The sequence below is a fragment of the Hypanus sabinus genome, chromosome 7 (assembly GCF_030144855.1).
Source record: "Hypanus sabinus isolate sHypSab1 chromosome 7, sHypSab1.hap1, whole genome shotgun sequence".
Classification (NCBI taxonomy): domain Eukaryota; kingdom Metazoa; phylum Chordata; class Chondrichthyes; order Myliobatiformes; family Dasyatidae; genus Hypanus; species Hypanus sabinus.
The window spans coordinates 86,768,522-86,790,553 of NC_082712.1; the positions used below are offsets into that span (position 1 = coordinate 86,768,522).

The 22,032-nt window shown below is 44.9% G+C and overlaps 1 protein-coding gene across 4 annotated transcripts in view; it reads left to right on the top strand.

Moving 5' to 3' along the window:
• Positions 1-22,032, top strand: part of arhgef15b (Rho guanine nucleotide exchange factor 15b) — a 105,015-nt gene that overhangs the window by 16,684 nt on the left and 66,299 nt on the right. For all 4 annotated transcript variants that reach the window (XR_009513183.1, XM_059975069.1, XM_059975071.1 and 1 more), the window contains exon 2: positions 6,372-6,475. The gene's annotated coding sequence lies outside the window, so the exon portion shown is untranslated. The remainder of the gene's footprint in view (positions 1-6,371; positions 6,476-22,032) is intronic.

Genomic DNA, 22,032 nt, shown 5'->3' on the forward strand with positions numbered 1-22,032 from the left:
GTGAAGAAAGTACGAGAGAGCTCATTAGGAGTCTGCGGAGATTCGGCTTGACATCTTAAATTTTGACAAACTTCTATATATGTGTAGTGGAGAGTGTATTGACTGGCTGCATCACAGCCTGGTACGGGAACACCAATGTCTTTGGACAAAAAAATCCTACAAAAGGTAATGGGTTTGGCCCAGTACATCACGGTTAAAGCACTCCCAAGCATTGAGCACATCTACATGAAACGTCGTCTTAGGAAAGCAGCATCAACCAACAGAGATCCCCACCACCCAGGTTATGCTCTTTTCTCACTGCTACCATCAGGTAGGAGGTACAAGACCCTCAGGACTGACAGTACCAGGTTCAAGAACAGTTGCTACCCCTCAACAATCAGGCTCTTGAGCAAAGGGGATAACTACACTCATTTGCCCATCCATTGAGATGTTCCCACAATCAATTATCTCACTTTAAGGACTCTTTGTCTCATTATCTCATGTTCTCATTATTTATTGCTATTTATTTATATTTGTGCTTGCACAGATTGTTGTCTTCTGCACTCTGGTTGATCTTTCATTGATCCTGTAATACTTAGTATTCTACAGATTTGATGAGTATGCCCGCAGGAAAATGAATCACAGGGTTGTATATGGTGACATATATGTACTTTGATAATAAAATGTACTTTGAACTTTGGCTTTGAGCAACTCAATGCATAAAAACTTGCAGAGATGGTCAAGAGGTTCAGTTGATGGTCAAATCAAGCTTCAGAATGGAGGAGAAAATGTGATTTAAGTGACTTTGACTATGAAGTGATTTTTGTTGCTAGACATGGTTTGAGTATCTGAGAAACTGCTCATCTCCTGTGATTTTCACACACAATAGTCTCAAGAGTAGGGGTTCCCAATCTGGGGTCCACAGACCCCTCAGTTAGTGGCACAAAAAAGGTTGGGAACTCTTGCTGTAGAGTTTACAGTGAAAGGTGTGAAAATCAAAAATAATCCAGTGAGCGGCAGTTCTGACGGTGAAAACGCCTCGTTAATGAGAGAGGTCAGGGGAGAATGGCCAGACTGGTTCAAACTGCCAGGAAGGCGACAGTAACTCAAATAATACAGTCAGCCCTCTATCCGCGGATTCCGCATGCGTGAATTCAACCAACCGTGAATTGCGAAAACCCCGAAGTGCTCTTCCAGCACTTGTTCGAGCATGTACAGATTTTTTTCTTGTCATTATTCCTTAAACAATGTAGTATAACAACTATTGTACGTAGCATTTACATTGTATTAGGTATTATAAGTAATCTAGAGACGATTTAAAGTATATGGGAGGATGTGCTTGGGTTATCGTGGATCGGGATCGGAAAAAATCGGAAGTTCTCTTACTAAGTAAGTCGGAACAGGTACATCCAGTATTATTTAGTGTCAGTTAGTCACAATGATGATGATGAAGTATTATCTAGTGTTACGTACCCCGTAACTGGGTCACTTACCAGCAAAGATAGAGAGGTCCGTTGAAGTCTGATGGTACTATTTTTAACAGTATTTATTGATAAAAATACACAAAAATAATATCAATGCAAACATACAAATAATATACGTCATCAATACTAAATCTAAAAGCGCGGGTATAATAATACTCAATAAGAAATAGTTCTATCGTTGTCTAGGGGATAATGTATTGTCCGATGGAAATATAAAAGTCACTTTAGTTCATTCAAGCTGTAGGCTGCAGCCTTCATTGGTTGGAGAGAAAGACGGAGGTTTAACTTGCCCATTCCTTTTATGATGTCAATTCTTCGAGAGTCGTTGGGGGACTGGTTTCCCCTTTGTGGTTAGCTAAAGCCGTGCTTCCGTGGCAAGACCCACCAATTCCGAGGCAAATGGAAAGAGATGCACGTGGGCTGTTGCCACCGGCTTTCGCTATTACGCTGTTACAGGAGTTCTAGTGTTTCTTCTGGTGCGTCTGAGGGGCTGTTCCCACAGACCCTCTTTTATCCTGACTCACAGGGTCTCAGATGTCAATCAGGTTGAGATGATGCAATCCCTCCACCAACCCCCCCTCCCTCGGTTCATCGCCTGGGGGCTTCGATGCATCATACAGGATTCAATACACAATTCCATCTCCAAGAGACAATAGCCGGTATCAATGGTTCCACCTTTCGGAAGCCAGGACACATTCCAAACTCTTTGTGGATTCTGGATGTCTTTCTCTCATTTCCTGGGTCTCCTGAACTGACTCAATAGTGATCTTGCGATTCTCAAAAAGGAGGGGGCTACTTCGTACCCTTCGGCCCCTCAGAGTTGGGGCACATTCGTAACACTAGTACTAAAGATAAGAAGTGTACAGAGTACTTGCCTTCACGGGGATGAAACAGTAGCATAGTGGGTAAGCTGCTGCCATACAGCTCCAGAGTCGTGGGTTCGATCTGACCTTTGACTTTGTGTGTCCTTCCCTATGTCTACCCCCACAATTTGTCGCTCATTCACATGTTCTCCCTGAGAACACGGGGATTCCCCCCTCCCCTCAGCTGTGCACTCCAGCTTCCTCCCTCATCCCAACGAGTGCAGGGTCGGTGGGTTGATTGGCCACTGTCAGTTGCCCTCGGTGTGTGGGTGAGGGTTAGAAACTGGGGGAGTTGACGAGAATGTGGGGAGAATAATGTAGGATTGGTGTAAGTGGGCGGTGACCTGTTTCCACTCTGCCTCTGTCAGTGGCACAGCTGGGTAAAGCTGCTGGTCACAGTGGCAGAGAAATGGGTTGTATGTTGTCTGCAGAACAGAACCCTGGGATTCGTCATCCCCACAGACAGTCACGAAACAAAGAAACACCGTTCAAAGAGAACATCAAACGCCCAAAGCGCAAAGAAAGAACAAATTGTGCAAACAAGTGAAAAACTCAGAATATAAAACATCAAACCACAGAGTCACCAAAACAGCCCGGGACTGTTCAGTTTAGTTCCATTCTGTTCAATTTAGTGCATTTATTGACCGCAGGCTGCAAAGCCAGTCCGCCCTGATTAAAATCTCACAAGACAGCAACAAAGCAATCAGAAATTAGAAACTCATCATCGTGTGAACCACAGAGTCCAATCTACACACCACATCGATTAAACCTTGCCTAAGACCCAATATTCCAGCACCTTCCTCTGGCAGCAGCGAGCGGGAGGGAAAGAGAGACTAGTTCAAACACTGGGACATTCCTCCGGGAGCAGCGGGGTGGGGGGAGAGAAGGAAAGGGAGGGAGGGGGAGAGAGAGAGAGAGATATTGGTCACACACAGGCACCTGCCTCCAGCAACAGCGAGCAAGAGGGAAAGAGGGAGACTGGTAAAACACAGGCAGACGGTGCTGAACACACGATTCTCTTCTGCTTTTGTCCTCATTGATTTCAATCTTTCTCCATGCTTTAATCAAGAAGATCAGCGAGAAATGGAGCCTCCGGGCCATGCATTCTGCTCGGAACCTCTCTGAACTCCCTCAGAGACAGCGACAAATGGACCCTCCGGACCGTGCACTCCGCTCGGAACCTCTCTGAACTCCCTCAGAGACAGCAAAGAGCCAGTTCACACAATCGGCCCTCAAACACACAATCGGAATGTAAATCACAGGTTCCAGGAGCAGCAGAATCATATTTAAAAGAAGAAGAAGTAAAAGAACCAGTCTTGTGCTGCCTTTGGTCTGTTATTGTAGAGTTTGCACATTCCACTGAGGGGGGTCTACAAACCTTAAGAGTCCATGTTTAAGGGCTGGGGATCTCAAATCTGAATGGGAATACCGGGTGAACAAAATGGGATCAGTCATTTTGTGGTCAGTATGGACTCAAAGGGCTGAAGATCCTGCAGCTGTCATGTATGATAAAGGCCCTTTACTGAGGCATCGCAGAAGAACAGGAAGGATATGGAACAACTTCGTAATATGTCAGTTGGGTTCCAGCCGGAGTACTACGTGCAGTTCTGGCCACCATTCTACAGGAAGGATGTGATCGAGCTGGAGAGTATGCAGAGGACATTCACCAGGACACTGCCTGGGATGGACTACTACTGACGTGGAGGAAGACAACACAGGATGGGTCTTCCTTGGAGCAGAGGAGGGACATGAAAGAGAGAAGCACAGTTAGGGTAGAACCTTTTCAACATCTTAGAACAGTCTAGAACTGTAAGGCAGGAGATAAATTATTGAGAGGGGTTACATGGGAAAGAACTTTCTTCATTCTAAATCTGGAACGTAACAACCTCCACCATGGTCTAACCTCGCTACTGCCATCAGGAAGGAGGGACAGGAGCCTCAGATCGCACACTGCCAGGTTCAGGGACAGTTATTACCCCTCAGCCATCAGGCTGACAAACCAGTGTGGATAACTTCACTCACCTCAACTCTGAACTGATGCCACAACATATGGACTCACTTTCAAAGACACTACAAGTCATGTTCTCAGTATTATTTCATTACTTATTATTAATTTGCTCAGTTTGTCTTCTTTTGCACATTGGTTGTTTATCAGTCTTTGTATGTAGTTTTTCATTGATTCTGTTGTATTTCTGTGAATGCCTGCAAGAAAATGAATCTCAGGGTAGTACATGGTGACATATACATACTTTGATAATAAGTGGTCTTTGCACTTTGAGGTGGTGGAGGCAAAGTTCAAAGTAAATGTATTATAGTTGGACATATATACCACCATGCACAACCCTGAGATCATTTCCTTGTGGGCATACTCAATATATCTAACAAATAATAACCATAACAGAATCAATGAAAGACCGCCCGATTAGGGAGTTCAACCAGAGTGCAGAAGACAACAACCTGTGCAAATACAAAAAGAAATAAATAATAATAATAATAATAATAAATGAACAATGTATTGAGAACGTGCAATGGAGAGTCCTTGAAAGTGAGTCCATTGGTTGTGGAAACATTTCAATAATGGGGCAAGTGAGCTGATCTCCTCTGGTTCAAGAGCCTGATGGTCGAGGGGTAGTAACTGTTCCTGATCCTGGTGGTGCGAGTCCAGAGGCTCCTGCACCTTCTTCCTGATGGCGGCAGTGAGGAGAGAGCACGTCCTGGGTGGTGGGGTCCCTGATGATGGATGCTGCTTTCCTGTGACAGTGTTTTGTGTAGATGTGCTCAGTGGTTGGGAGGGCTTTACCCGTGAGTCTCACAACACTTAACAGCATGATATGAATCCCAAAAGAATGAGAAATGGTGGACCCAGTCCTGGGGGGGTGGGATGTATTGAAGGTTGAAAGGGAATGGTGTTCTATGACAGAGCAGGACACCCTCAGTTCAGAGTTGGCATGCCGGTTGGAATTGTTATGATCAATTGGGAGAATACTTTGAGCCACCTTGGACACAGTGGGAGACAGATCACTGAATAGTTCAATGCCAGGGCACGGTTCTGTGGCGGTTAGCGAAACACTCTACATGACAGTTCTGGAGTTCAAATGACACCGTCTATAAGGAGTTCTCTCTGTGACTACGTGGTTTTTCCTCCCGCTGCTTCGGTTCCCTACCACGTTCCAAAGATGTACGGGTTAGCGTTAACTCTCACAAATTGCTGGAGGAACTCAGCAGGCCAGGCGTCATCTAGGAAAAGAGTAAACAGTTGACATTTCAGTTTTTGTGGTAGTTTTTCATGGATTCTATTGTATTGCTTTGTATCTATTGTGAATGCCTGCAAGAAAATGAATCTCAGGGTAGTATGCGGTGTCATATACTACTTTAATAATGAGTGGCCTTTGGACTTTGAGGTGGTAGAGACAAAGTTCAAAATTCAAAGTAAATTCATTATAGTTGGACATATATGTCGCCATATACAACCCTGAGGGTTCCTGCCGAAAGATTTCGGCCCGAAATGTCAACTGTACTCTTTTCCTAGATGTAGCCTGGTCTGCTGAGTTCCTCCAGCATTTTATGTGTGTTGATCAGATTTCCAGCGTCTACAGATTTTTCCCTTGTTTGTGATTTTCTTTGAAGTTTGCAAAGATTTGGCATGTCATTTAAAACTTCCACAAACTTCTACAGATGCAACAGTGGAGAGTACCCTTCCTGGAATGGAAAAAACAATGGCCAAGAATTGAAAAGCCAACAAAAAGTGCCAAAGCCCCTCCACCATCAATATTTTAAAATTCCCTGACATGTCTAGAAAAACCAAATCATGCAGCAGGAACTAAGAGCTTTGATTCCACCCTGTCAGCTCTTTGTAACATGTTTTTCGAATAGTCCCACTTCCCACTGCCCTCTTCATAGACCTGGACCCCAACAACTTCTAAGGTCTTATGCGTCACAAGTAGGAACCACAGAACATTGGACCTACTCACCAGGGTTACAAGGCTTCCCTGCTAAGAGAAAACGTGCCTCACTCATAGTATTAACTCTGTTCATCTCTCTACAGATGCTGCCTGACCAGTTGAGTTTTCAATTTCTAACTATAACTTGAAGATGCAACTGGGAAACCCCTTTGGCTGGATGAATGAGGATTGAGAGAAACATTTTAAGGTAGGATTCTTTATCGTCATCATCATTATGTGCCGTGTCGTATGACATGGATGATAATGGTCTTTCCATGACCACAATTGTTCTTGGCATATTTTTCTACAGAAGTGGTTTGCCATTGTCTTCTTCTGGGCGGTGTCTTTACAAGACGGGTGACCCCAGCCATTATCAATACTCTTCAGAGATTGTCTGCCTGGCGTCAGTGGTCACATAACCAGGACTTGGGATATGCACCAGCAGCTCATACGACCATCCACCACCTGCTCCCATGTCTTCATGCGGCCCTGATAGGAAGGAGGGCTAAGTAGGTGCTACACCTTGCCCAAGGGTGACCTGCAGGCTAGCGGAGGGAAGGAGCGCCTTACACTTCCTTTGGTAGAGATGCATCTCCACCTCGCCACCCAAATGTAGGATTAGGGAGCTGTTTCATTGGTCAACGGGTCTTCTATGAGTCCGTGAGGTTCATATTGGAGATAACCAGCTTTTACATCTGGCCTTTATGAGTCATAGACTCCCTCAGTAGAACATGCAAACTCCACACACACGGCACCAGAGGTCAGGGGATCAAATCAAATCTCTTCCGCTATGAACAGTAGTTTCAGCTGCCAAGCTGTTGATAGAGATAGCCTGGAAGGAGGCTCTTTAGCCTATTTGAACTACTAGCCATCTACCAATTATTTATACCAAATCCTATGTTATTCCCTTTTCCTTTATTCCACCTGCATTCCCATCAACCCCCCCCCCCCCCCGATTCTACCCTCTCACCCACACATGAGTTGGGCAATTTACTGTGGCCGGTTAACCCAGCGGATGTCCATTTGCATGTGGGGGGGGGGGGGGGGGAGGATCCCACACAGTGCAAGGGAGAACGAGTAAACTCCATACATAGTGCCGGATGTTGGGATCGAACCGGGGTCTCTGGCGCTGTGAGGCATCAACACTACAGTTATGGCCTTCAGGGTATGGGGAAGTAGAAACTTCAAGTTACTTGGAATCTAATAATTTAGCACACGGGAAATTTCTCTAGATTTGCATGTTCCTTTATAGTTGTGTTACCTGAGATTGGTGGCACAGTGATTAGCACAATGCTTTACAGTGCAGGCAACATGGGTTCGATTCCCACTGCTGTCTGTAAGGAGCTTATATGCTCTCCCTGTGAACAAGTGGATTTCCTCCAGGTGCTCTGTTTTCCTCCCACAGTCCAAAGGCGTACATTTGATAGGTTAATTGGTCATTGTAAGTCGTCCCGTGATTAGGGTAGGGTTAAATTGGGGGGATTTCTGGGCTGGAAGGGCCCATTCCACACAGAATCTTGATATGAAAAATAAGTTGCTGAAGTCTCTAGGTGTTATTTTCAAAGTCAAAGTTGACACATTTGTCATGATGCAAAAGTGATATTTAAACATAGGTTAGCTTTATTTGTCACATGTACATTGAAACGTACAGTGAAATGCATCGTGTGTCAAAAATCAAACCAGTGCTGAGCCCCTAAGAGTTGGCATGCTTCCAGTGCCAACGTTGTGTGCCCACAACTCACTAACCCTAACCAGTAGCCTTTGGAATGAGGGAGGAACCCGAAGTGCTCAGAGGAAAGCCACGAGGTCACGGGGAGAACATGCAAACTCCCGATGGTCAGCGGCGGGAATTGAACCCTGATTAGTAAAGTGCCAACCCACAAACACAAGTGCATGACTTTATAAACTTCAATAATTCCAATGTCATTTTATAAATTATTAGTGGAACAATCACAGGTGCAACGAGAAACTTGCTTGCAGCTGTATCACAGCTTTCAAATTTAGAGCTTTATTGTAAAAAAGGACTTTTATTTTTTTTTAAGAATCTTTAATAATTTTGTGATAGCATACACTACTGAGTAGCCACTTTATTGGATTCCTCCTGTACCTATTAATATAGTTACTCAGTTTACGTTCGTGGTCTTCTGCTGCTGTGGCCCATCCACTTCAAGATTCGATGTGTATTGCGTTCAGAGATGCTCTTCCACACACCACTGTTGTAACACGTGGTTATCTGAGTTACTGTCACCTTCCTGTCAGCTTGAACCAGCCTGGCCATTCTCCTCTGACCTCTCTCATCCGCAAGGTGTTTTTGTCCACAGAACTGCCACTCACAGGATGTTTTTGCTTCTTGCTCCATTCTCTATAAACTCAAGAAACTGTTGTGTGTGAAAATCCCAGGAGGTCAGCAGTTTCTGAGATACTCAAACCATCCCATCTGGCACCAGCAATCATTCTGTGGTCAAAGTCATTCAGATCTCAATTTTTCCCCATTCAGATGGTTGGTCTGAGCAACAACTGACACTCTTGAGTATGTCTGAATGCTTTTATGCATTGAGTTGCTGATTAGATATTTGCATTAATGAACAGGTGTACAGTTGTACCCAATAAAGTGGCCATTGAGTAAATTTTGCATAGTCAAACACTACTTTGTTTGGAAGCGTAGTTCATGCAATGATGCTCAAAATTTGGCACATGGTTTATGCACAGTCATCTCCTGCTGACAGCATTGACCAGGGCAACGGAGGCTGTGCAATCAGCATTCTTCAGATTCTTCCAGTGATCAGAATCAGGTTTAGTATCACGGACATCTGTTGTGAAATTTGTTAGCTTTGTGGCCGCAGTACAGCGCAATACATGATAATAAAGAAATAACACAGTGAATTGCAAAAATTGTGAGGTAGTGTTCAAGGACTTAATGTCCATTTCGAAATTGTATGGCAGAGGGGAAGAAGCTGTTCCTGAATTATTGAGTGTGTGTCTTCAGGTTTCTGTACCTCCTTCCTGATGGTAGCAATGAGACCAAGGCATGACCTGGCTGATGGGGGTTCTTAATGATGGACACTGCATTTTTTTGAGGCATCGCTCCTTGAAGATGTCCTGGATATGATGGAGGCTAGTGCCCACGATGGAGCTGATGTTTACAACTCTCTGCAGTAGTATGGTAAAATTGGTAAATTTTGTTCACTGTGTACTGAGGTATAGTGAATACCTTTTTTCTGCAGGCTGTCCGTTCAGCTTATTTCATTACAACGACGTAGTGAGTTAGTACAAAGGCAAGCAATTACAGAACGCAAATAAAGTTCTAGTTACTGAGAGAGTGCAGTGTGGTTAGACAGTAAGGTGGAAGGCTATAATGAGATAGATGGTCAGGGTATAAGACTATCTCAATCATACCAAACAAAACTGCTCGATAGTTTTACACAGCAGGATAGAAGCTGTCCTCCAAGAGGACCACAACCTTGTCATGCATTTGGAGGAATGTGTGCCTCAATGACCCAGTGAGTGACATAGGCTGGAGTCGGGATCTTATGCTTTGGCTCTTGGTAGGGTCATCCATGCCAAACAGGTCAAAGGGTAGAGGTCAGACTAAGAGTGGTCTACCGGTCCTCCAGGTTTGGGGGTTCAGCTCAGGGCTAACAACCCTGACAGGTCAAACAAAATTGTTGCAGAAATAACAATGAAGGTTCCTCCTACATCTGAGTGTGAAGTTATTCCTGAGTCTTCACCTGGAACTTGCATGACTGACAGTAGTGAAAACAGAGAGGAAGCTACTGACACAATGAAAGAAGAAAAGCAGGGGAAGAGAGAATGTTCAGGGTGGCTGGGGTCTTTGATTATTTTGGATGCTTTACCAGGGCAGTGAGAAGTGTAGACAGAGGCTGGTTTCTGTGATATGCTGAACCGTGTCCACAATTGATGGGCCAGTTCAGTTCACTGCTCCTCGAGGTTTACTCACCTCTGTGCTGACCTGAGGCTGTGGCCTGCAACTAACGGGCTCCTGAATCGGCTTCAGTGATGACCCACTTCATGGCTGAGAGTTTCACTTCTAAATATTGATTGCTTACTTGTATTGTTCACTTGATTTGCTTTTTTTCCCTGCACATTGGGTCTTTTTAAAAATACGTTCTGCTGTGCTTTTTTTATTTTGTGGCTGCCTGTAAGGAGACAAATTCTCAAGGTTGTGTATACAAACCCCATTTCCAGAAAAGTTGGGATATTTTCCAAAATGCAATAAAATCAAAAATCTGTGATATGTTAATTCATGTGAACCCTTATTTAACTGACAAAAGTACAAAGAAAAGATTTTCAATAATTTTACTGACCAACTTAATTGTATTTTGTAAATATACACAAATTTAGAATTTGATGGCTGCAACACACTCAACAAAAATTGGGACAGAGTTAAAATAAGATTGAAAAGTGCACAGAATATCCAAGTAACACCGGTTTGGAAGACTCCACATTAAGCAGGCTAATTGGTAGCAGGTGAGGTATCATGACTGGGTATAAAAGTAGCGTCCATCAAAGGCTCAGTCTTTGCAAGCAAGGATGGGTCGTGGCTCACCCTTTGTGCCAAAATTCGTCAGAGAATTGTTAGTCAGTTCAAAAGGAATATTTCCCAATGCAGGATTGCAGAGAATTTAGGTCTTTCAACATCTACAGTACATAATATTGTGAAAAGATTCAGAGAATTCAGAGACATCTCAGTGCGTAAAGGGCAAGGTCGGAAACTGCTGTTGAATGCGCGTGATCTTTGAGCCCTCAGGCAGCACTGCCTAAGAGACCATCATTCTACTGTGACAATTATAGCCACCTGGGCTTGGGAGTACTTCAGAAAACCATTGTCACTTAACACAGTCCGTCACTGCATCCAGCAATACAACTTGAAACTGTATTACACAAGGAGGAGGCCATACATCAACTCTATGCAGAAACGCTGGCGAGTTCTCTGGGCCCGAGCTCATCTCAGATGGACCGAAAGACTATGGAACCGTGTGCTGTGGTCAGATGAGTCCACATTTCAGCTAGTTTTCGGAAAAAACGGGCATCGAGTTCTCCGTGCCAAAGATGAAAACGACCATTCTGATTGTTATCAGCGAAAGGTGCAAAAGCCAGCTTCTGTGATGGTATGGGGGTGCATCAGTCCCCATGGCATGGGTGAGTTGCATGTATGTGAAGGTACCATTGACTCTGAAGCGTATATTAGGATTTTAGAGAGACATATGTTCCCATCGAGGTGACGTCTCTTCCCAGGACGTCCATGCTTATTTCAGCAGGACAATGCCAGACCACATTCTGCATGGGCTACAACAGCGTGGCTTTGTAGACACAGAGTGCGTGTGCTTGAATGGCCTGCTGCTAGTCCAGATCTATCTCCTATTGAAAATGTATGGCGCATCATGAAGAGGAGAATCAGTCAACGGAGACCACGGACTGTTGAGCAGCTGAAGTCTTATATCAAGCAAGAATGGACAAAATTTCCAATTGCAAATCTACTACAATTAGTATCTTCAGTTCCAAAATGGTTAAAAAGTGTTATTAAAAGGAAAGGTGATGTAACACAATGGTAAACATGCCTCTGTCCCAACTTTTGTTGAGTGTGTTGCAGCCATCAAATTCTAAATTTGTGTATATTTACAAAATACAATTAAGTTGGTCAGTAAAACTATTGAAAATCTTTTCTTTGTACTTTTGTCAGTTAAATAAGGGTTCACATGAATGAACATATCACAGATTTTTGCTTTTATTGCATTTTGGAAAATACCCTAACTTTCCTGGAAATGGGGTTTGTAGTATACAGTGCCTATAAAAGGTATTCACCCACACTGGACGTTTTTATGTTTTAGTGTTTTATGATATGGAATCAGAGTGGATTTAATTTGGCTTTTTTAACACTGATTAACAGAAAAAGACTCTTTTTGTCAAAGTGAAAACAGATCTCTGCAAAGTGATCTAAATTAATTACAAATATAAAACACAAAATAATTGATTGCATAAGCAATCACTCCCTTCAAGTTAGTATTTAGTAGATGCACCTTTGGCAGTAATTAAGCCTTGAGTCTGTGTGGACGGGTCTCTATCAGTTTTGTACATCTGAACACTGCAATTTTTCACCATTCTTCTTTACAAAACTGCTCAAGGTCTGTCAGATTGCATAGGGATCATGGGTGAACAGCCCTTTTCAAGTCCAGCCACAAATTCTCAATTGGATTGAGGTCTGGACTCTGACTTGGCCTCTCCAGGACATTAACGTTGTTATTTTTAAGCTATTGCTGTGTGGCTTTGGCTTTATGCTTGGAATCCTTGTCTTGCTGGAAAACAAATTTCCTCCCAAGTTGCAGTTCTCTTGCAAACTGCATTGGGCTTTCCTCCAGGATTTCCTGTATTTTTCTGCATTCATTTGACCCTCTACCCTCACAAGCTGACCAGGGCCTTTTGCAGTGAAGCATCCCCACAGCATGATGCAGCCACCACCATGCTTCATGGTAGAGATGGTGTGTTTTTGATGTGTTTGGCTTATGCCAATAAGCTCAATTTTGGTTTCATCAGACCATAGAACCTTTTTCCAGCTAACTTCAGAGTTTCCCACATCCCTTTTGGCAAACTCTAGCTGAGATTTTATGTGAGTATTTTTGTCAACAGTGGCTTTCTCTTTGCCACTCTCCCATAAAGCTGTGACTGGTGAAGCACTCAGGCAACAGCTGTTGTACGTGCAGTCTCTCCCGTCTCAGCCACTGAAGCTTGTAACTCCTCCAGAGTTGTCACAGGTCTCTTGGTGGCCTCTCTCACTAGTCCCCTTCTTGCACGGTCACTCAGTTTTTGAGGAAGGCCTGCTTTAGGCAGATCTAAAGCTGTGCCATATTCTTTCCATTTCTTGATAATTGGCTTAATTGTACTCCGAGGGAGTGACTTGGAAATTTTCTTGTATCCTTCTGACTTGTGCTTTTCAATCATCTTTTGTCACCTTTTGGAGTGTTCTTTTGTCTTCGTGGCGTAGATTTTGCCAGGATACTGACTCACCAGCAGTTGGACCTTCCAGGTGCAGGTGTATTTTTACTGCAGTCAGTTGAAACACCTTGACTCCACACAGATCTCCAAAAAGAGAACTCCATTTAACTAATTACATGACTTCTAAAACCTATTGGCCACACCAGGGATGATTTGGTGTGTCATATTAAAAGTGGGGGTGGGGGTGAATACATATGAAATCAATTTTTTTGTGTTTTATATTTGTAATTAATTGAGACCACTTTGTAGAGATCAGTTTTCACTTTGACATGAAAGTCTTTTTCTGTGGATCAGTGTCAAAAAGCCAAATTAAATCCATTGTGATTCAACGTAAAACATTAAAACCTGAAAACTTTCAAGGGGGTAATGAACACTATCTATAGGCACTGTACATACTTCGATAATAAATGTACTTTGAAGTTTGAACAACTCTCTGTTGTTTCTTACAGTCTTGGGCACTGCTGTTCCTATACGAAGCCGTAATGCATCCAGACTGGATGCTTTCTATGATGTATTGATTGAAAGTTGGTGAGGAACAAAGGGACCCAAGACAAAGTTCTTTAACTTCCTGAGAAACTGGAGATGCTGGCAGCTTTCTTTGCTGTAGTGGTGATGTGGTTTGGCTGCAATATAATATTGGTGATGTTATAAAGTCATAGAAAAGTACAGCACAGAAATAGGCACTTTGGCTTATCTAATCCGTGCTGAAACATTTAAACTGCCTCCTCCCATTGACCGGCATCCGGACAATAGTCCTCCATATCCCTGTCATCCAAACTTCGCTCAAACGTTGAAAGCAAACTTGCACGCACCACTTGTGCTGGTAGCTCATTCCACACTCTCACGACCCTCTGTGTGAAGAAGTTGCCCTTCATGTTCCCCTTAAACTTTTCACCTTTCTCCTTAACTCTCTAGTTGTGGTCGCACCCAGCCTCAGTGCAAAAAGCCTGCTTTCATTTACCCTATCTATACCCCTCATAATTTTGTATACCTCTATCAAATCTCCCAACCTTCTACGTTCCAAAGAATAAAGTCCTAACCTATTCAACCTTTTATAACTCAGGTCCGTCAGACCCGGCAACCTCCTTGTGAATTTTCTCTGTTCTCTTTCAACCTTATTTACATCTTTCCTATAGGGTGGTGACCAGAACTGCACACAATACTGCAAATTAGGCCTCACATTTGTTATAACTTCAACCATCTCCTGTATTCAGTAGTTTGATTTATGAAGGCTAACATGCCAAAACCTTTCTTTACGACCCTATCTACCTGTGACACCAGTTCAGACTGTGAACTTGAGGACTTCTAAGCCTCTCAATCTCAGTATCATTAATGTAAACAGTACGGTTTGCACCCCCCACCCCCACATCCTAATGTCAGTGACTCACTCTTTTGTTTGGCTGACAGTGAGGGAATGGTGTTGTCTCTATCTCCAACTCTTCATTACCTGAGATATGCTCCACGACAGTGTGGGCATCTGAAAACCTGTAGATGGAATCTGACCATACTATCGTGCGAGTACAGGGAGTAGAGTGGGGGGGAGGGCTGAGGACACCGCCCTGTGGAGTGCCAGTACTGAGAATAATCGTGGCAGAGACGTTGCTGCCTATCTGATTGAAGCCTGTCGGTCAGGAGGTCAAGGATGCAATTGCAAAGGGGGGGTGAGGAAGGGGGTTATTTTCTCCCTAACAGGGCAAGTAGAACCTCAGATTATGTCTCAACCAAAACATAAAGAAGTGCAGGAGTTGATCACATGATCTTGCTTCCAGTAAGATGGTGCCCGAACGCAATGGTCTCTCTAGGGTCAGCCGAAGGTGCTTTTGTCTTTTTCTAAGTGTCTTTTTATATTGCAAGAGCATGCTGGGCATTAACGGTTTCAAGAACTGAAGGTCTACCCTATCAGTGAGTTGCTCGTTGGCGGAGGAGCTGGACTTGGTGCGGACCATGTGGCTGCCCGCTCCAGAAGGGCATTGGAGTTGGTGCGTGAAGGTGGTGCGCAATCTAACAACGAGTGATTGTCATGGACATTTTTCTTAGAACCACAAGACCTTGTGAGACGTTGGTTTGCAGTATTTTACATTACCAGTTCACTGGAATATTGTCGAGACCAACAGCGGGGCAGTAAGGCCTCGGATGTAATGAAAACTAGGCCTCGAGATTCAGGAAGTAAATTTAGGATGGAGACAAGGAGGAACTGCTTTTTCCAAAGAGTGGTGAATCTATGGAATTCTCTACCCAATGAAGCAGTAAATATACTTAGACAAGGTTGGATAGATTTTTGTATAGTAGGGGAATTAAGGGTTATTGGGGAAAAGGCAGATAGGTGGAGTTGAGTCCATGGTCAGATCAGCCATGATCTTATTGAATGGCGGAGAATGGTCGACGGGCAGGATAGCCTACTCCTGCTCCTATTTCTTATGTTCTGATCAGGTTTGCCTGTTGCAGCAGTCCAGAAGGGAAGAGGCTGGAGACGTCCATGTTGAATTGGGTACTGGCTCCTCCCATCGCTGCTGCCCGGCAGTGTACGCTCGGTGGAAGACAAGCTGGATTGCGTGTGTAACCCCCTGGGTCGCCTCAGGCTCGCTCAGCTCGTTTCGTCTAGGGGGAGCAGCCTTCGGCCCCGCCAAACTGGGTAATCAGCTGGTGTGGATGCTGTGTGATGTCCCCGCCTCGCCCAAAAACAGACAGTACACCATATGCGATTAAATGAGTACAATTTATAAAGGTTACTATAACTAAGTGATTAATAACGATACAGTATATATGAAGAAAAAAATAAAGAAAAGGCGCCAAACTTATCAAAGTCCAAACCACTTCGTGCACAACCGTTGGAGCTCAATTACTGAAGTCTTCTGGCCACCATTCGATCCCCTCCGAACTCCTCGACTCGCAGCTCAGGACCCTCCGAGTGGTCAACCAAGCACATCTAGCTTCATCCCCCCTCCTCGGAGTACCTCCCGGCCTCGGACCCCCCTTTGGGGTCCGATCCTTGCCCAGCTTACAGCATTGCGTCCTCTCTCTCGACCCCCTCGCGCCGATCTGCCCAAAAGCCCGTCAACAAAAGCTTACAGACTCAGAAGAAAGAACATTAATCCCCATTTGGTTTACAAAGGAATACCATTCTCGTTATCAGTAAATTAGCATTCCTGCTAGTTAACAAAAAGAAGAAACCCCCTTTACAGGTGTGTATGTTCATCTGCAGACTGCTGAGAACTGCTTGTTCTTGCCGACAGCGCTCATGCACCATCAATTTACAGGGCATGCCACTCAGGGATAGGGGCTATATAGTGCACTTGTGTGTAAATGAGGCATGTGGAACAGAAAATCAACATGCCATTTTATCTCTATATGGTATCTGCACCAAGTTGCTTGCAGTGAGACCGGAACAGTGTGCACACCCTTGTTTTGAAGCCACACACGCACAAAATGCCAGTGGAAATCAGCACGTCAGGTGGCATACTGGAGACGAGCAAGCAGTTGATGTTTCAGGCTGAGACATCCTTCAGCATCTTGTGTACGTCTGTTTCCAGCACCTGCAGAATCACTTGTTTCAAGGCTGTAGTTTTCTATGTAGAGGCTTGAGGAAGACAATTTCAAATATAGCGTTAAAAGAGCTGAGCGTTGCTGAACTTTTGTGACCTTGTGAACATCCTGTGTTTTCCAATTAAGTTGCAAATCTACATAACTAAGATCATTGTGCTGGGCACTAATATCACTCCTGCATAAAGAAGACAGGGCTAGGCAGAGGTGCGATAAGTCATGAGAAGAGATTCTAGGAACTGTCAACTCTTTGACATCCAAAGGTTTCATTCAGTTGGGTGCTACTAGAGATAAACACAAGCTGATGTTCTATAGCTCAGAGTTCCACACATCTGGACTCCCCGTATCATGCTAAAGTAATAGATTCACCACTTGAAGTCTGGTCTCAGGCTTTATTTTTAAAGTTGTCTGATAGCCTTGATGGGCTGAAGAGACTCCTTCCTACCTTCACATAGCTGGGCACCTGTAGTGCTGACGATGTTAAAATTGCATTCTCCGTGCACATCACACACAGGTTTCTCAGCAAGTATAACCAGTTCATCCAAAATTTTCGCCTGCATTTTATAGGTTCCATTTGCATTCTGGTGACACGCTGTGGTAACAGTCCCAATGATCCGTCATTGCCTGTTACACCCATGTGATCAATTAACCTAGCAACCTGTACATCCTTCGAATGAGGGAGGAAACTGGAGCGCATGGAGAATACCGATGTGGTCATGGGGAGAACACGACCCTTCAGACACTGGTGGGAATTGAACTGTGCCGCCCCGGATCCAGTTCAGAAGGATGAGAAGAGGGATCTATGGGAACTTACATTAGGCTGAAAGGCCTGGATAGAGTGGACATGGAGAGGATGTTTCCAGGAGCAGGATCCGGGCCCGAAGTGTATCGATGCGTCCAAGTACTGGGTCCTAGAGCCGGGGATGTGCTGGCGGTTGGACAATTTAAATGCCAGGCCAGATGGACTGAAAAAGCAGGGTGTTGGGACCGGAGCCGAGGGCCAGCCCATCTCTGCTTGCTCTTCCATGACATTTACTTTGCTGTCTGTGGCGCTGAGGTTGTGTCCTGTTCCAGCTCCTCCGCGATGATTTGCCCCACTGTGTGATGAACAGAGGCTGAGGTGATGGGCCTGCGCCAGGCTTCAAGTCACTTTCGCTCTGAATGCTGTTGCTTGCTTCTATAGTTTGCACGATCTGTGCTTTCTTTTCTCCCTGCACATTCGGTGTTGCTCTTTTTTTTAATCGAGTTCTTTTGGGTTTCTTGTTTTGTGGCTGCCTGTAAGCAGGCAAATCTCAAGGTTCTGTAACTTACATATACTTTGATAAGAAATGAACTTTGAGTGTCTCTGATCTGAGGGCACAGCCTCAGAATAAAGGATCAAGGAGAAATCTCTTTTGTTGGATGCTGACGAATCTGTGGAGTCCACTGCCTTGGTGTGGGGGGGTGGGGGTGCCATGGAAACCACGTTATTTGGTGTAGTTAAGGCAAAGATTGATAGGTTTTTGATTGTTGAGGGGGTTGAAGGTTACTGGCTGGTCAGAACAGGATTTAGGAAAAACATTCAGCCATTATTGAATGGCCAAACAGATGCAATGGGCTGAATGGCCTAATTCTGTTCACATAGCTTATGGTGTAAGAATCTGATGGAGGTGGGGAAGAAGCTGTCATTGAACCCTGAATTGTGGGTCTTCACCCTCCTGCACCTCCTGCCTGACAGCAACACCGACCCGGTAGTTTGTGAGTGGCTGTGCTCCCTCTGCCCCCTCCCACAGGGCCTCTGTGTGTAACCAGTGTACAAGCCTCGCACCTCCCAATCCCATAATGAATATTCCTCCACCACTTTGAGAAGCGGTGGCCCAGAGACTGGCAGGAGTCGGGGTGGTGGGAGGGGCCATTGCATTCCTTCAAAGCGGCTTTGAGATCTTCCTTGAATCTTTTCTGTCCGGCATCCTTCCCAAGAGTGTGTGTTCAGGACTGTGGGCTCACGGAGGACATAACCAGTCCAATGTACAAGCTGAGAGTAGGTGCTGAGGTTGCTGGCTTGGAAGAGAACTTCAACGTTGCTTCACTGGCTTGTTGAAGAAAGCTTTATTTGTCTCATGCATCAACACAAACAGAGAAATGTGTTGTTTGAGTCAGTGAACTGCACGGACCAAGGATTGTCCACTAGGATAGGGGCAGCCCACTAGTGGCACCAAAGTTCAAAATACATTTATTATCAAAGTATGTATAAATTATACAGTCTTGCGTTTCGTCTCCGTACAGGCACCTACCAAACAAGAAACCCGAAAGGACCCAATCTTTAAAAAAGACCGACACCCAATGCACAGAGAGAAGGGGAAAAAAACACAAATCATGCAAGCAGCAGCAATCGAAATAGAAATGAGCCTACAGGCACGAAGCCTGGGGAAGCTAGAGTAGGCCCACAGTCTCAGCGTCATTTCATCACACAGTGGGGAAAATCGTCTTGAAGCTCGCAGGCATGAAACCTGGAGCAGGCCCACAGCCTGAGTTCATTGCACAGCGGGGCAAATCATCACGAAGCCTGGAGCAGGCCCACAGCCTGAGTTCATTGCACAGCGGGGCAAATCATCACGAAGCCTGGAGCAGGCCCACAGCCTCAGCCTGAGTTCATCGTATAGCGGGGCAAATCATCACGAAGCCTGGAGCAGGCCCACAGCCTCAGCCTGAGTTCATTGCACAGCGGGGCAAATCATCACGAAGCCTGGAGCAGGCCCACAGCCTCAGCCTGAGTTCATCGCACAGCGGGGCAAATCATCGCAAGGCTCGCAGGCATGAAGCCCAGAGTAGGCTCATAGCCTCAGCCTTGGTGTAGTGAACATTACACGGCAGCGAGCTGAGCCTGCCTGACCCTCGTCTCCGGTCCCGAAGCCCACAACTTAATGTCCCAAACAACTCTTTGCAACGCGGGTGGAAACAGGAACACCCAGAGGAAACCCATGCGGTCACTGGCAGAACTTACAGACTCCTTACAGACAGTGGTAGGAATTGAACCCCGATCAAAATTCCAAGTCCATTTATTATCAAAGTATGTATACTTCATACAACCTTGAGATTTTTTGTCTTGTTACAGGCAGCCCTGAAACTAAGAAACACAATAGAAGCCATTTAAAAATCGGTGATAGCTAGTACTGTAAAGTAGTAGTAGTAGTTACTGTTTGGTACGCCACTGGCATTTAGAACAGCAATGAAGGTCCTCCATCTCTGTCTGTCCTTGGCCATCTTCTGTATTGTGCCCCAGGTGCAGTTCAGGGTCCTCATTTCTGCCTTGACAGAACGGAGGCAAGTTGCCTTTGGTCTCTTGTGCCTCCTCTGCCCTTCATGGGTCCAATGAAATGCTGACTTGATGATGGAGCGGGTCTCTCTTCTCATCACGTGTCCAATCCATCTCCATCACTTCCTCGTGATGATTGTGGCCCTGTTCTCTCGATGAGACTAAAGGAGTAGGGTGTGGTTGGAGATCTTTCTTGGCCAAAGAATACGAAGAGTCTTCTGGAGACCCATGTGTGGCATGACGGCAGCCTGGCAAGGTCGTTCTCTGTCATGCACCAGCATACTGACGTGTACAAGACTGTGGACAGAACACTGCTCTGGAACAGCTTCACACTGGTGTGGAACCTGTACTTGGTTAATCCCCATATGCTGCTCAGGTGCTGTAAAGCCTTGTGCTAACTGCTACACCAGCATGTTACTCCTCGGTATACTGTCCAGTCACCATTTCTCTAATTCCTCATGCAGGATACCTGGTCTTTTGCTGTGATAGGTTTCACCCCGAGCAGACTCAGAGAGTCACGGCCAAGTTTAATAATGAAATTGTTGTTCCTTCTGTGCCTGCTTGTTTCAACTTCTCTCGAGTCTTCCTAGGGTTCTGACATCTTTGTCATCAGCTTTAATATTGAGGCATAGAAAGAACTCGAGGCACTGTTTCTCTTCTCAAACACTGATGCAGTGAAAAGCAATAATCTTCAAAAGACAGCCCAGTCATGATAGCGACCATATTGAGAAATCAGAATCAGGTTTAAGATCACCGGCACATGTTGTGAAGTTTGTTGTCTTGGCAGCAGCAGTACAATGCAAAACATAATAATAGAAAAAAACGGTGAATTACACTAAATAGTTAAATAAGTCGTGCAAAAATAGAAATAAAAAAGTAGTGAGGTTGTGTTCATGGGTTCAATGTCTATCAGAAATTGGATGGCAGAGGGGAAGAAACTGTCCCTGAATTGTTGAGTGTGTGTCTTCAGGCTTCTGTGCCTCCTTCCTGAAGGATGTCCTGGGTGCTGGAAGTCTTTATGTTGAAAGATTGGAGCGACTGGGCTTGTATACTCTGGAATTTAGAAGGATGAGAGGAGATCTGATTGAAACATTTAAGATTATTTAGGGATTGGACACACTAGAGGCAGGAAACATGTTCCCAGTGTTGGGGGAGTCCAAAACCAGAGGCCACAGTTTAAGAATAAGGGGTAGGCCATTTAGAACAAAGATGCAGAAAAACTTTTTCACCCAGAGAGTTGAATGCTCTGCCTCAGAAGGCAGTGGAGGCCAATTCTCTGGATGCTTTCAAGAAAGAGTTAGATAGAGCTCTTAAAGATAGCAGAGTCAAGGGATATGGGGAGAAGGCAGGAACGGGTTACTGATTGTGGAAGATCAGCCATGATCACATTGAATGGCAGAGCTGGTTCAAAGGGCCGAATGGCCTACTCCTGCACCTATTGTCTATTGTTTAATGATGGACGCCGCTTTTTTGAGCCACCGATCCTTGAACACGACTTGGATACTACAGAGGCTAGTACCCATGAAGGAGCCGATTGAGTTTACAACTCTTTGCAGCTTACTTTGGTCCTGCACTTTAGCAACACCCCCCTCCCACCCCATACCAGACGGCGATGCAGCCAGTTAGAATGCTGTTCACCTACACCTGTAGAAACTTATCGAGAGTTTTTGGAGACCTATCAAATCTTCTCAAACTCCGAATGAACTATAGCTGCTGTCGTGTCTTTTTTTGTAGCCGCATCGATATGTTGGGACCAGCTTAGATCCTCAGAGATATTGACACCCAGGAACTTGAAATTGCTCACTCTCTCCACTTCTGATCCCTCTATGAGGACTGGTGTGTGTTCTTACCCTTTCTGAAGTCCACAGTCAATTCTCTGGTCTTACTGACGTTGTGTGCAAGGTTGTTGCTGCGACACC